Here is a 14,381-nt window from a genome sequence, read left to right as displayed (position 1 = left end):
ATTAATTGAAAATGAAAGTCAACGCAGGGAACAGTATCTTCAACCTATTGCCCGAGCCCTTGTGGCCAGTCCTCTCCACAGATAGATCATGGACAGAGTATGGTCACCCCATGTTCCCCGCCTCCTCTGTCCCGGGAATTCAGTGGAAATACAAACAGAATTCAGTCTCCGGAAAGTGCTTAGAGGCACAAGTGAAAATGTTGGCCGAACAGATAGGAAAACTGTGTGCAGTACTAAAACAGCAGCTGTATGAAGGGTGCAGCATGCCAAAAGAGTGACATTGTGCACAGCAGAGACTACTCATCCAGGCCTCCAACAATAAAAACACAAATGACCATGATCCACCATTAATTTAACAAACTGAATGTCCTAGTGATCTAAAATGAAGAAAGCAGTCAAATAATTACAACATAGAAAGTAAAAACATACACAAAAGGGAGTGTGGTTTAACTTAGAGTTGAACCAAACCATTCATGAATGTGAAAATGAGAGAGGAAAAGGAGAACTAGACAGGAATAATCTTAGGAGCAAAGGGTCTGAAGAAAATTTAAAAAGAACATGCAACATGACAGTAATGAAATAATAGATTAAAATAGAAAATCAAATGAAAGGGTTTCATCGCCTAACAATGCTAACAGTGATCATATCTTCACAGAAATTAAAATATTGTAAAGGACGAATATGAATGAGTCCACTAATAAGTATTTCGAGCCACAGATGTTCTATGAGGCAGAGCTGACAGGTACAGTACCAGAAATAGGTAAGCATCACACACAAGATACTGATGTTCTGCCACACAATGCTAATAAGGACACAACACAATTATACTCTAGAGTGGAGTTAAGTGAAAGAGATCCAAGTGATGGGGAAAAAGCAAAAGAAGAATGGAGTGAGAACACTGGTGGTCCCAATATAGAATGGGGGCAGTGAGTGGCAAAGATCCAAATTCATTCTCAGGATAGGAAAATAAACAGAGAATATGTAAAATCAACGAGGAAAAAGGGGGGTAGGATGTCATTTCATATGCCTCTTTTCTTAGAAAGAAGCCAGACAGGCCTAACGAAAATAAGTCCTGAGATTAGCAACAATTCACACGTTCTTTGTATACTTGAAGAATGTCAGGACAGGTATTATGCCCCTGTTATCATTGAAGAGAAATGAAATGTTTTTGCAGTGATAGACACAGGCGCACAGGCAGCCGTGATGTCAAGGAAACTATTGGACAGCCTAAATGAAGGGAGTTCCCCACAAGATAGATCCCCACAAGATAGGCTGAGATTGGGAGAGATTGAAGGCCATGAGCATAATTTCAACGAAGAAGAAATACCTGTGGAAGGTGCCACTGAAGTTGACCTGAAGGTAGGGACGCATAGACTGAGGCAGGAGGTGGTGGCCACATCCATTGAAGAGACCTCATTTCTTCTAAGAACAAATTGCCTTAAGAGACTGTCACACCTCATTGATAGGGTAAATGGGGTGCTGTGGTCTTTGGCAAAAAGCCAATACAACTAAAAAAGGGAAGAGCATAAAAAAATAGCTATGTGAAAGAATGCCACACTATTGCTAGATCATAGAAAACAGTTTAAGTGTATTGTTAAGTCCTGATGTTATTATAAAACATGCTTGCTACATCACGTTCCACCGCGCATCATATTCCACTACGGAATGTACTTTGGAATACGTTAGGTCATACAGAATGTTTGTTTTAAAAAGTGTTAATGTTGTTATGTTGGAACCGCCAGCACAGCTACGGCTCTGTGGGCTTTAATAAAGGAGCTTACCTAAACCCACTGGTGTCTTCTTTTCGGTGACGACGAAGATGTAAAGAGGGAAATCCATGGAGCACCATCACAGCAGCTGCTGGTTATACAAGCATCAACGTCTAAAAGCAAGATAAGTGAAGGAAGCGTGTGGCCCCATTGGCGGAGCGGAGCGCCTGGAGAAATCTTGCAGTAACAGAACGAAAGAAACTCTCCCCACTTGTGAGGTTCGCAGTGGGGAAATAAAGATGAAGTAATTAAGTATTAAGAACAGTGCACACAATTTGACGAGTAGGCTACCAGATTCGAGTAAAGGACCTGCGTGAGTGCCGTGCACATCTAAACAAGAAAAAAAAGTTACAGAGGACACGAAGTACTAGGAACACGCACAAAGCATTGACAGTCATATTTTGGAAACCGGAAGACGCACAAGACAACACTGCACGATTTAACTCAACCTGCACACAGTGACCTGCGAATTGATATTCATGAATTACAAACAAAGCAGCAATGTTTAAGCACATTTTTTTCTTCTCTGATCTTTTCCTCTTTTAAACAAACCTAAGCAATAATGAAAGCTATGGCCGCAGCAAGCATTTCTTCACCCCACCACCACCTTTCCTACTTTCCTAGCAGAGCCAGGAAATCCTCCAATAAGTTGGGAAAGGTGGAAAGTTATATTTGACACTTAACTCTTCGCAATAGGGGGTGGGGGGAATTTGCCCCTGCAAGAAAACATGCGTTGCTGCTACACAACTTGGGAATTTAAGGATGCTGTGTATTTGAAGGCCTGTCAGAACCCACAATAGAAGTTGTGAGTGATTCGAATGACTTTATAAAAGCAGTGAGAATGTTACAAGAGCACTATGAACAAAAAAAGAATATAACATTTGAGAGGCTACACACACTTAGTTACACTTGTGAATAAATTCTCGAATTAGAGATCAGTTAGTGAAATGCACAAACAATGTCAAAATCCAAGAACAATTATTGGCAAAAGATGTATCACTTGAACATGCAGTGGAGCTTACCCACAGCATTGAGTAGTCCACCCACTACATGAAAGATAAGAGAGCTGAACAAGGAGGGGGCAAGATTTGTGCTCTGAGAAACAGAAGAAACAATGAGGGAAAGAAAGAATTACACTGCTTCAAGTGTGGTTACACCGGACATGTGTTCTCAAGTTTATTCTGCCCAGCAAGGAATGAATCTTGCATAAAATGCAAACATAAGGGGCATTTTGCCAAAGTGTGCAAGGAAAGTAAAGTGAATACCATTGAGCAGTCAAGCCAACCAATGAAACAGAACAAGAAGTGGCACAACTGTGGCACAACTGTGTAGGACAGACAGCAACAACACAAACATCTGACATGTATTCGAGATATCAGCTCTGGGAGGAAGAAAGAAAGTACAATAAGATGAGTTTTGCATCAATGGGAAATCCTTAACAATGAAAGTAGACAGCGTGTCCCTTTGGACAATTATATCTGGTGAACCTTCATAAATGTTGTTGGTGGAAGAATACAAGAATGCAAGATTTACGAGAACATGGTATCCCACCACATGGATATGGAGAAGTTGAAATAGAAATGGTGGGAAAATTCAATGCATAAATAGAATATAAAGAGGAGCTGGGAGCACTCAAGGACTTTTCACACTATATAAAACTGAAGGCTGGTGCCAATCCAGTAGTAAAAAAAGTGTGTCCTGTACCTCATCAATTGAAAGAGAAGCTCAAGGAAGAATTATACATATGATTACAAAAGGGCGTTATTGAAAGAGTAGAAGCCACGGATTGGTTATCTCCAATTGTTCTAGTGGCTAGGCCAAATGGAAAATTGAGAATCTCTGTAGATCTCAGGGAACTGAATACAAATATTCTAGTGGATCGACATCCTCTACGAGTGATCTCAGAAGCATTAGCACTTCTAAATTTACGGTGATTGATCATTCTGCAGCATACCATCAGGTGCCATTAGACCAATCCTGCCAAGAACTTATGTTGTTCAAAACACATGAAGGAACATTTAAATGCTGCAGAATGCCTTTTGGTTTGGCTTCAGTGGTCACTGTTGATGGAAAAAGTACTTGAGTGTGTAAAGAACATCATGATATTCCAAGATGACATCTTGGTGTATACACCATCAGTGGAGGAGCATGACAAGAATGTGAAAGAAGTGTTGCAAAAACTAAAGGAAGCAGGATTAACTGTTCAGAGAATCAAAAGCAAACTTGCAGTGCCGACTGTTGAGTATGTGGGACATAACATTTCAGCAGGGGGGATTATTAAAAAGCAAGCCTGGTTGTCGCAATCAAATTGGCTCCAGAACACAAAGACAAAGAACAATTGGGATCAATTCCTGGGATTATCAGAATGCTGCCATACATTTGTTGAACATTTTGCAATATTATCCACGTTCCTCAGGTCATTACTGAAGAAAGGGGTGAGATTCATTTGGTCCAAGGACTGTGGGCTGCTTTTGAAAGAATCTAACAAATATATCGAAAGCTCCTTCATTGGGGAGGTTTTCAGCTAAAAGTAAAGCATTTTTAAATGTCTATGCTAGCATTCTGGGACTGGGATCGTCATTGACCCATAGGGATGGAAGTGGGGAGGAACATATTGCTACATTTGCCTCACCGCCTTTAAAGGGCTCAGAATCGAACAACCTTACACTGCACACACAAGCCTCCCACAGATTACCACCGGAGGCCTAGCCGTTAGCACATCAACAGCAACAGGGCCACAACAAAGCTCTTCTCTTTATCCCTGTCAGAATCTCCCACATCAGTGGCTAATCAGACAACAAAGCAGTGTAGTCTATCAGATCTTGAGCTCTTCCCTATGAATAACGTACTCCCAAGTTGTGTTGCACCAAAATCCTAGAAAGCAAACTGGCACTCGGGGACCGGGCATTTCCGAGCTGCGGAGTTTGTTAGCCGGGGAAAGGTGTTGGTAGCCCTCACAAGACAAAGCAACCTGCAACTAAAAAACGACACCTTTTAAAAACATTTCATCCTTTTCCATGCTTCCTGTATATTTTGCCTCGGATTAGATTCCCTTGAGCTAAGAAACGACTTTGATGACACAATTTCAGGGCAGAACCTACCTTCTTACACATGGTAGTGGATCCTCCAGTTATAGATGCCTTTGTGATCCTCAAAGAGCCTTTCAATTACAAGATCTGCAGATAAAGAGGAATTTAGATCATCACCCAATCTGTTGTCTGCTTCTTCAAGACAGTCTTTCTCAATTGGTTAATTTTTCTTGGTTGCCATTCCTGGAAGGACCTGACCGAGGTGTCTGTGGACGCCCATCCTGCTGACTGAACACACTTCACAGAGAAGAAGTGGAGTGATGGGGAAGCAGGTGTGGGATGTGTCGCTGGTCTTTGTCCATGGCCTAACTTCCTTCATACTACCCCAACATTAACATGTTACTCGCCTTCATGCATGAACCCTCTATTGAAAAGGTACATTGAACACTGATTGCTTCTATCATCTGTTTGTTTTCTATGTCCATAATTTCTGTTTGACATGACACCCCTCCATAAGCACAAATACAAGAAAGGAATCGGAATGACTAGTGAGGCGTTTAAGTGTTTTAGTAGCAGCGAGTATCCTTCCAAGAGCTTCCTTTCACACAGTTATCTGGCTATATGTCACAAATCAATTGTGATTATAGTAATTAGATATTGTGATTAATGTTCTTATTGCAGGTCTACTATACCTGTAATAATATTATTTACATGTGTCTATAGAGATATTGCATGTTTTCAAGTATTGTATGAATATTACATACATAATTGTATACAGCATTGTAGACTTCCCAATGTTTTTTGCTGACATCTAAATGAGGAATTGCTTTACAATTGTACAAGCAGATTAGTGGTAAACAATCAACCTCGAAACACTGGTGTATAGGAGCGTTATAAATGCCATATCATATCATATCACTGTGGAAATGGAAACATGCCTGCATTGTTTTTTTCACATTTCCTATCCGAAGCAACACCTGAACACATACCTAGTTGTCTCCCTTTTATTTAAAATGATGCACACCTCCTAAAAATAATTCATTAATTAATAATTGAAAGCAAATGTATACCTAGCACTTCAGAGCATCTATAGACATTGAATATGAAATGCTTTTCATCAGTGCATAGTAAGCCTTTCATGATTTGGAGTACACCTTTTTTCTCAAAGGAGTAAACAGATCCCAGCGCTTGCAGCTCTCCCCTTGATAAGTGTGTGTTTGGTGAATCTTTGATCAGCTGTAATGCAAATTGTTTGTCTTTATTCTCTATAAACATGTCTGCCATGTCAATGTTGGCGTCCCGGGTGCATGCAGTCAGTTGTTCTTTGTTCTTTCTGGTAGACGTCTTCACTCAGAATGCAATTTGGTGTGTCATAGGAATAGTACCTCCTTAATTGTTGATGTACAGTAAAATGAATTAACCTAGATGTCAGCTCATAGCAGTGCCAGTGTGTTTGAAATGCTGTCTCCTGCAGAATATATATTGAGTGGTAGCAAGTTATTTTCTCAGTTGCCATGGATACAGCACAAAGCACTGCAGCTCCAATTTGGGTATTGATCATGCTTTGAAATCGCTCTGCATTTAACAGACATGGCGCTCCATCATTGCGGTCCAAAATGCGCAGAATGAAACATAGTGAAGTCATTGTGTGACACGTGTGACATTAGCCACTTTCTGTAACAGAACACGGGAAATTCTGGATAATTCGCAGAAGTATATGATTGTGATACCAATTTGCGAATAAATGCTGTGTTCTTATAAATCTGCGTTTCTGCCGTTCGATCATCAGACAAGTCCCTTAACCACGTTCTAGCAAGTAATTATCTCTTCCAGTAGCCAAAGCCTTCAAAACAAGCAACTTAACAAGAGCATGCAGCTGCTGTATCCTTTTAGTGCTGCAAAAGGGCATACTTATTGAATTGAATCATAATTGCATCCTCTATAAGAGGTCCAATCTAAGCCAAACTTAATTCATCATGCTCATAATTTAGTGTGATTAGTCAGACTGTAATAGTAACTCCATCAGCCTTGCAGTTAATCTCACACCACAATTCTCCATTTATTGGAGTCGGAAAGTGTCCTAGAGGTGGTGAAAAGCTATCCTCTTATTACTCTGTCTTTCAGTTATTTTGGTGAGCAGTTTTAAGAGGAAGGGAGGCACAGAACGGGAAATCCACTCGGTGAGTGGATTTCCATCAGGTACCAACAGGAATCCTACGACATTTGAGTTCCTCTGCAATTGTTTGCCCCTTCTTGAAAATGATTAAAGTCCAGCGGAGACTAATATGAGAATGAAAGCAGATGGGGTCCATTTGCTATCCACCTTGTATCTCATGGCCTCAACAAAGTGAAGCTCTCAGAAACACACTGCAGATGGAAATACAGATGTCTGTAAGGGGTTAGCAGGACTCACTAAATCTCACTGAAATATTAAAATGTTAGAAGGTATTTATATTGAGAACCCAGGACTTTGGTTGAGGAATGGGTTTCACATCATTACATGTTGAGTTCAATTGAATAACATCATTCAGAGATAGCCTTCATTGGATTACTAATTTTGTTTTGTTATCATTACCTTTTTTTCTGAATTAGTGATAGGAAAGGTGAATACTGGCTTGTGCAGTTTTGCACATCAAGGTCTTCTGCTCCTTCACTGATTCCTAGACTAATGCCTATGGTTCCTTCACTGATTTCACTGATTCATAGACTAATGCCTATGGTAAAATGCAGATGGAGTGAATGATCATGTGTTGAAGGTTTATTTTCGATATTACTATCTTAAATAACGTTTCTCACTTTTTCACTTAGAAACATATTATTATGGTTTAGTTGTACCTGTTTGTTGTAATCTGAATGTCTGGTATGGATGCTGAAAAGAGGCCATGCATGCTGTGTTGAATGTCGAATGTCAGATTACATACAGTCATTATGATTATTCATATTCATCCTGGCTCATCACTTGTCTTTACTACATGAAGGCCTACAGCCTTCCCAGGTGTGAACCATAAAAAGTCAGGAATTTGTGCATGATGCTGAAGAGATGTAAATCTCAAAAGGGGGCATGTGCAGTAATGCCAAAAGTAATACACTAACATCAGAGGTAACTTTTAGGGTGATATCACGATGCACGTACATTACACCTAGTGTGCCACGGGTCAGGGAGTAGGGCGCGGCACAGGAGACTACACGTGCAAAAACATACAATGTAGGTGTAGTCCTGAGGTATAGATGAATAGGGATGTGAGAGCATGGTGATTGAGAAGAATAATAACACTTATAGCAATAATAGTATATGTGCTTGTGTTTTTTTTAAATTCTTTTTATTTTAGAGCAGATGTGTGCAGGGCTTTATTGCTCACATGCACATAGGGTTTTGCTTATTGTTGATTTTAGTACAGGCAGAGCATAATTAGCACTTGTAGCTAGAGCTAGTGGTAGATAGGAGTAAAGTAAGGTTTGGTGTTATGTGTATTAATGAACCACAGTGCAGCTATGTTTTAGTAGGCCAAGGACTGCCTTAATAAAAGCCATTATTATATGATACGGTATTTATAACACACCTATACACACGTGTGTCAAGGCACAACGAGGCAAGAAGGGGAAACAAGGGGAGGACAAGACAGCTATCTTACTAGGCTTAGTGACTTTGAGATTGTGCAAGTGCAGGCAAGAGGGAAGGGGAACAGTGCCAGGGGAAGGGGAGGAGGAGAAGTGCAAGACACAGGATCAAACATCAAAGAACAAGTAGTGCGGTTAGCAGGTGGCAGTGGAAGGTTATGTGCAGACAACAAGTGTCTGAAAAGTGCAGGTAGGGGGACTGTAGGGATGCAGATACAGTATCAAGTTCAGGGTTGCCAGAAGGCAGTTCAGGTGTGCAACTGGGAGGACAGGGGCCTGAGCCTGTGGTTCAGAGGATAGCTAGGTGACCAGTGCAGTATCAGACAGAAGATCAGCAGGGAAGAGGAAGAGAGAAGGCAGTAGCAAAGAGGAAAGTCTTGAGATTCTTCTGGAACCAGAGTTGGTTCCACTCAAGATTCAGAGAGGCAGGGAGGTTGTTCGAAAGGGAGGCACCAGCTGGATAGAGGGATCTTCCCCCAACTCGCTGCTTGGAAATGCGACTGACCCTCAACAAGGTGGAGGTGGAGGAGCGAAGAGCTTGAGTAGAAAGATACTTCCAAAGAGAGAGTTGGAGGTATTGTGGGCCCGGGCCCCAGAATACCTTTTGGATAATGCAGAGGCTCTTGAACTTGATCCTTGCAGCCACTGGCAGCCAATGGAGAGATTTCAGGTCTGGAGAGATTTGATCCCTGGGCTTGAGGCCAAGGACAAGTCTTGCAGTCCTGTTCTGGATGAGTTGCAGAGGACAGAGAGTAGAGGCAGGCAGATTTAAAACGAGTCTGTTGCAGTAGTCAATCCTAGAGAGAACCAGAGCTCTGGAGACATAGAGCTTCTGGGGGAAGGAGAGGAAAGGAAGAATACCTCTTAGGAGGTGCAGTTGGTAGTTTGACTTCTTAGAGATGTCAGAGATGTGAGGATGGAAGGAAAGTGTGGAGTCGAAGATGACTCTGAGGTTCTTAGTCTCGCAGGTGGGAGCAGGAAGAGGGCCAAGGGAGGCCGGCCAGAGAGTGGCAAGAAAAAAAGGTGCAGGTGTGATGATGAGGACGATCTCTGTCTTACTGGCGTTCAGGCAGAGATTGTTGGCAGCATACCACTCCTGGATTGCAGAACAGACAATCCAGGATGAGAGAAGAAGAGGTGGCAGAAGGGAGCCTGAAAGCAAGCTGAGTATCGTCCGCATAGCACTGGATATTGGAGCAGAGAGCAGCAATGTGATGGGAGAGAGGCCCCAGGTATTGGTTGAACAACGAGGGAGAAAGGATAGACCCCTGGGGGAACACTACAGGTGGAGAGAGAGATAGAGGAGAGGAAGGATCCAAGTTTGACTTGGGTGGGTTGGTCAGAGAGGAAAGAAGTCAACTAGGCCAGATCCTGATCAGTGATAACCAGGTTATCACAGAGCTGGTTGAGTAGGATGGCATGGTTCACTATGACAAAGGCAGAAGAGAGATCAAGTAGGATGCGGACAGAGGGGAGATTAGCATCAAGGTTAGTGTCATGATGCCTACCTCCAAGGAGCCAGGTCCGACCCAGAAACCCCAGAGGCAGGCATAATTTCCCCCAGCGGAGTGCCAGCAGGCCCAAGCTGGGGCCCTTTGGACTCAGTCCTGGCGCCTTAGGCGCCAGGCTCATGTTGGACCTCTGTCCTGGCGCCTTAGGCGCCAGGCTCATAAAGCTAGACATGTGTTCAAGTGTTTTAATGTGCACTTACCTGATGCAGACCATGCTGCCACATCCAGGCCCTCTTGAGGCCTGAATAGGAACTACTTTACCTGTGGGACTACTTTCCACCCGGGTGTGGTCGGGAAGGATACATACCTGATCGGAGGAAGGATACACACTTGGAACTTCTTCCAAAGCTATTTAAACCACACCCGATCAGCAACTCACGCTTCGCGTTGTTCTGCTCCTCGCAGCTGGACGCTCACCGTGTCAGCTCCTGCATCTGGACTTCAGCCACGCCTGTCAGCATCCTGGGTCACCTGCAAAGGGAGACAAGAGACCTACCAGCTAATCTGCACCACGGAGACATCACCGACGATCCTGAAAGGGAAGACATCATTTTTAAAAGCATTTCGTTACGATCGCTGCAGCGCTGCATTTCACTCACCTTTCCTGGGTTCCTCCATCTTCAGCAGCGATCATCCGGATACACAGCCACTTCCCAGAGCCTAGAGAAAAAGACAAGAATAAGAGGTGAGAGAAGGAAGGGAATAGGAAAAGCTCAGTTTCCTTCTAAGACTTACCTGTTGGGTCATTCCCATTTCATTTCGGGTCTTGCTGCTTCCAAGCAGGACCCCGGCCCCTATGGGGAAAAAGACAAAGACATTAGATGAGCGAATGCAAAAACATTACCTGAGCGCTCATCTAGGACTTACCAGATCTTTACTGGAACTGCACGTTTCACTTCGGGTCGGCGCCATATCTCCGGCATTCCGAACCCCGGCCCCTATGGGGAAAAGACATCAACATCAGCGCTTTGTTGCAAGAAGTCTCCAAAGGAATCTTCATTCATCACCTGAAAAAAGACAATGAACATTATTATTTAAAGCTTGAACTTTTGAACTTGCAACAGAACTTTTACAGCGCCTTACCAGTATAATCAAGCTTACCTGAACTCCCATCCAACCTCAATCCAGTGAAGTAACTGGGTTCAACGCGCCCCTGCGTCAGAAGCAGGATGGAGAGCTCGTCCTTTCAGACCCTAAGGTGAGACTTCACGGGGAATCGTGGAAGGGTATCGTGGAGGGTTGGAAGAGAGTGGGAGGCTTGAGCATAACTCAGTCAGTAGGTAATACTCCCTTTTCACGCACAGGGGAATATTCCTGCGAGCCGGAGAAGCCAGAGTAGAGGGCCCTTCCTGTCCATCTTCAGAGTCCTGCGCTTCACCATTGAAGAAGCATCAGCACTCGAAGCCAGACCTGCGCCTCCGTGGGAATCAGGTGAGCGTTACAGAACGCGAAGCCTACCCACAATTTCCCACCCGGGCGCTATGGAGACTTCCGAGACTGACCAGCTGGCCCAGCTTTTGGGGGAATTACGGGCAGAGGTGCACTCAGCCCGCCAGGAGACTAACGCTCTCAAAAGAGAACTGATTTTATCTAAGGAAAGAACTGATGACCTAGCCAAAAGGTTATTACAGGCCCGGGCAGGGCACACTCCTTTACCTAATTCCGGAGACATTTCCACATCAATGGGTTTGAGTAACCAGGTACAAATTAATCTACCTGGACACATGCCTTTGGCCCCGCCTGAACGTTTTGCGGGGATCCCAAGAAATATGCCGTCTTTATGAACCAATGTCGTTTACACTTTCTATGCAGACCCGGAGCCTTCCCTAATGACCAGACCAAGGTAGCCTTTATACTATCTTACCTCAGTGGCAGTGCTGCCGATTGGTCTATTCCATTGGTAAATCAGGATGATCCCATTCTCCAGAATTTTCAGGGCTTCCAGGCCAGCATGGAAAGATTGTTCGCTCGACACTCTCAAGGACAGGCCCTTGATAACGAACTGCTATCCTTACGACAAGGTAATCAGGATCTTCTGTCCTACATAGCCACCTTTAACAGACTGGTTGTGGAAACTGGATGGCCAGAAAGCAAAAGGATCACATTGTTTCATCGAGGCCTGCGCGGAGAGCTTAAGGATGTTCTAGCTCAGATAGTAAACCCACCCCAGGTCTGCGCAGACTACATTGACTTGGTGGTTCAACTTGATCACAGACTTCAAAATAGAAAAGCAGATCGGTTCAAGTATGAAAACCGAGCACCAATCAAACCCCACGCTACCTCCAAGAGTACTGACGTATCTGAACCTATGCAAATCGGTGGTGTTAAAGGACCTTTAACGCAGAAAGAACGAGAGAGAAGGCGGCAAATGCAACTTTGTCTGTATTGCGGGACTTCCGGTCACTTTCTTCGAAATTGTCCAGTTAAACCACTTAAGAAGGTGGTTGGAGCTACTGATAATGAATTAGAGACACCTGATTCGGGAAACGACCTAGCCCGGCAAGCGTAGGGGTCCGCTTGCCGAGCTTGAAAACTAACTCTTTGACCTCGCATTTCGTCATGCCAATGGTGCTCGTGGACCCAAAACAGCCTCAGCAGTTGCATGCTATAAAAGCATACATCGACAGTGGAGCTACTGGAAATTACATAGACCGTGAATTGGCTTCCAGGATTAAGCTTCCTCTCCGCCCGAAAGTAACCCAAGATGTCATTACTACAGTAGATGGAACCGAAATAGCCTCAGGGCCTGTAACGCATTCCACTGTTGAAGTGACACTGGTGGGTCAGGATGGACATCGGGAAGCAATCGTGTTTGATGTGATCAAGGCCCCACAATTTCAAGTAATTCTTGGAATTCCTTGGTTAGAAACACATAATCCCAGAATTGACTGGCGAGCAAAGAAGATAAGTTTTCCTGATTGTGAACCAACTTGTTATCCAAGAAATCCAGCTATGGGTCTAGCCACAGCAACTTCCACCCCTGTACAGCTACCGTCAGAATACCAAGAATTCCAAGACGTTTTTCAGAAAGAACAGGCTAACACGTTACCTCCCCATCGGTCTTATGATTGCCAGATCGATCTGGTACCCAATGCTAAACTACCTTGTAGTAGGATTTATGCTCTTACGGAACCTGAGAACCTGCATTTGCGTCAGTATTTAGATCAGTACCTAGCCAATGGTTTTATTCGCCCGTCCAAGTCTCCTGTCTCTTCAGCTCTGTTCTTCGTGCCAAAAAAAGAAGGCGACCTTAGAACGTGTATAGACTATCGCGCCCCAAATCAAATAACGATTAAGAATCGTTATCCTCTGCCCTTGATCCCTGACCTTATCGACCAGGTGAAAGACGCTTGTGTGTACACCAAGTTAGATCTCCGAGGAGCTTATCACCTGGTGCGAATAAAAGAAGGCGACGAATGGAAGACTGCATTCCGCACCAAATTTGGGCTCTTCGAATATCAGGTGATGCCCTTCGGTTTGTGCAATGCACCTGCCGCCTTTCAGTACTTTATGAATGATGTTCTTCGGGAACTTATCGATGTCTGCGTCATTGTTTACATTGACGACATCCTGGTGTACTCTTCTTCAGAATCTGATCACAGAAAACATGTTAGGGCAGTTCTTGAGAAACTGCGTCAGCACGGACTATTTGCAAAACTCGAAAAATGCGTTTTTCATACCACAGAATTTGAGTTTCTCGGATTCATCCTGACACCTCAAGGAGTCCGAATGGACTCGCGAAAGGTGGACGCCATCCTCAAATGGCCATCTCCAAGCTCGGTGAAGGGAGTTCAGAGCATGCTCGGCTTTGCCAATTTCTATCGAAGATTCATCCCGGAATTTTCCAGAACAGTCCAACCCATCACCGCTCTCCTAAAGAAAAACAAACGATTCGAATGGACTATTGAGGCCGAACAAGCCTTCCAGGACCTGAAAACCAAATTCACCTCTGCACCTGTATTGAAGCACCCGCACCCAGATCTCCCGTACATAGTGGAAACCGATGCTTCCAGTTCGGCCATGGGAGCTGTCCTGTCGCAAAGAGACCCAAAAACTAACCAACTACACCAAGTGGCCTTTTGGTCCAGAACATTTTCTCCTCCTGAAATCAACTGCGCAATTACCGATAAAGAGTTACTGGCCATCAAATCTGCTTTCAAGGCTTGGCGTCACTACCTTCTCGGGGCAAGACACACCATCACCGTAATTACGGACCACAGAAACTTACAGTATTTAAAGACAGCCAAAGCTCAATCTTCACGACAACTCCGATGGGCTCTATTCTTTGCAGAATTTGATTTTGTAATTACCTATCGCCCTGGCTGCAAGAATGGAAAAGCAGACGCCTTATCCCGGATTGGCATGGAAGAACCTAATTCGAGCTTAGAACCTGTGCCCATCATACCTGAGCAAAGAATCTTAGGCTTAACTTCATTGCAATCTATTGAGGATAT

This window comes from Ambystoma mexicanum, chromosome 8, assembly GCF_040938575.1.
Source record: "Ambystoma mexicanum isolate Mex_15411 chromosome 8, UKY_AmexF1_1, whole genome shotgun sequence".
In the NCBI taxonomy this organism is placed as follows: domain Eukaryota; kingdom Metazoa; phylum Chordata; class Amphibia; order Caudata; family Ambystomatidae; genus Ambystoma; species Ambystoma mexicanum.
This window is presented reverse-complemented; position numbering follows the sequence as displayed.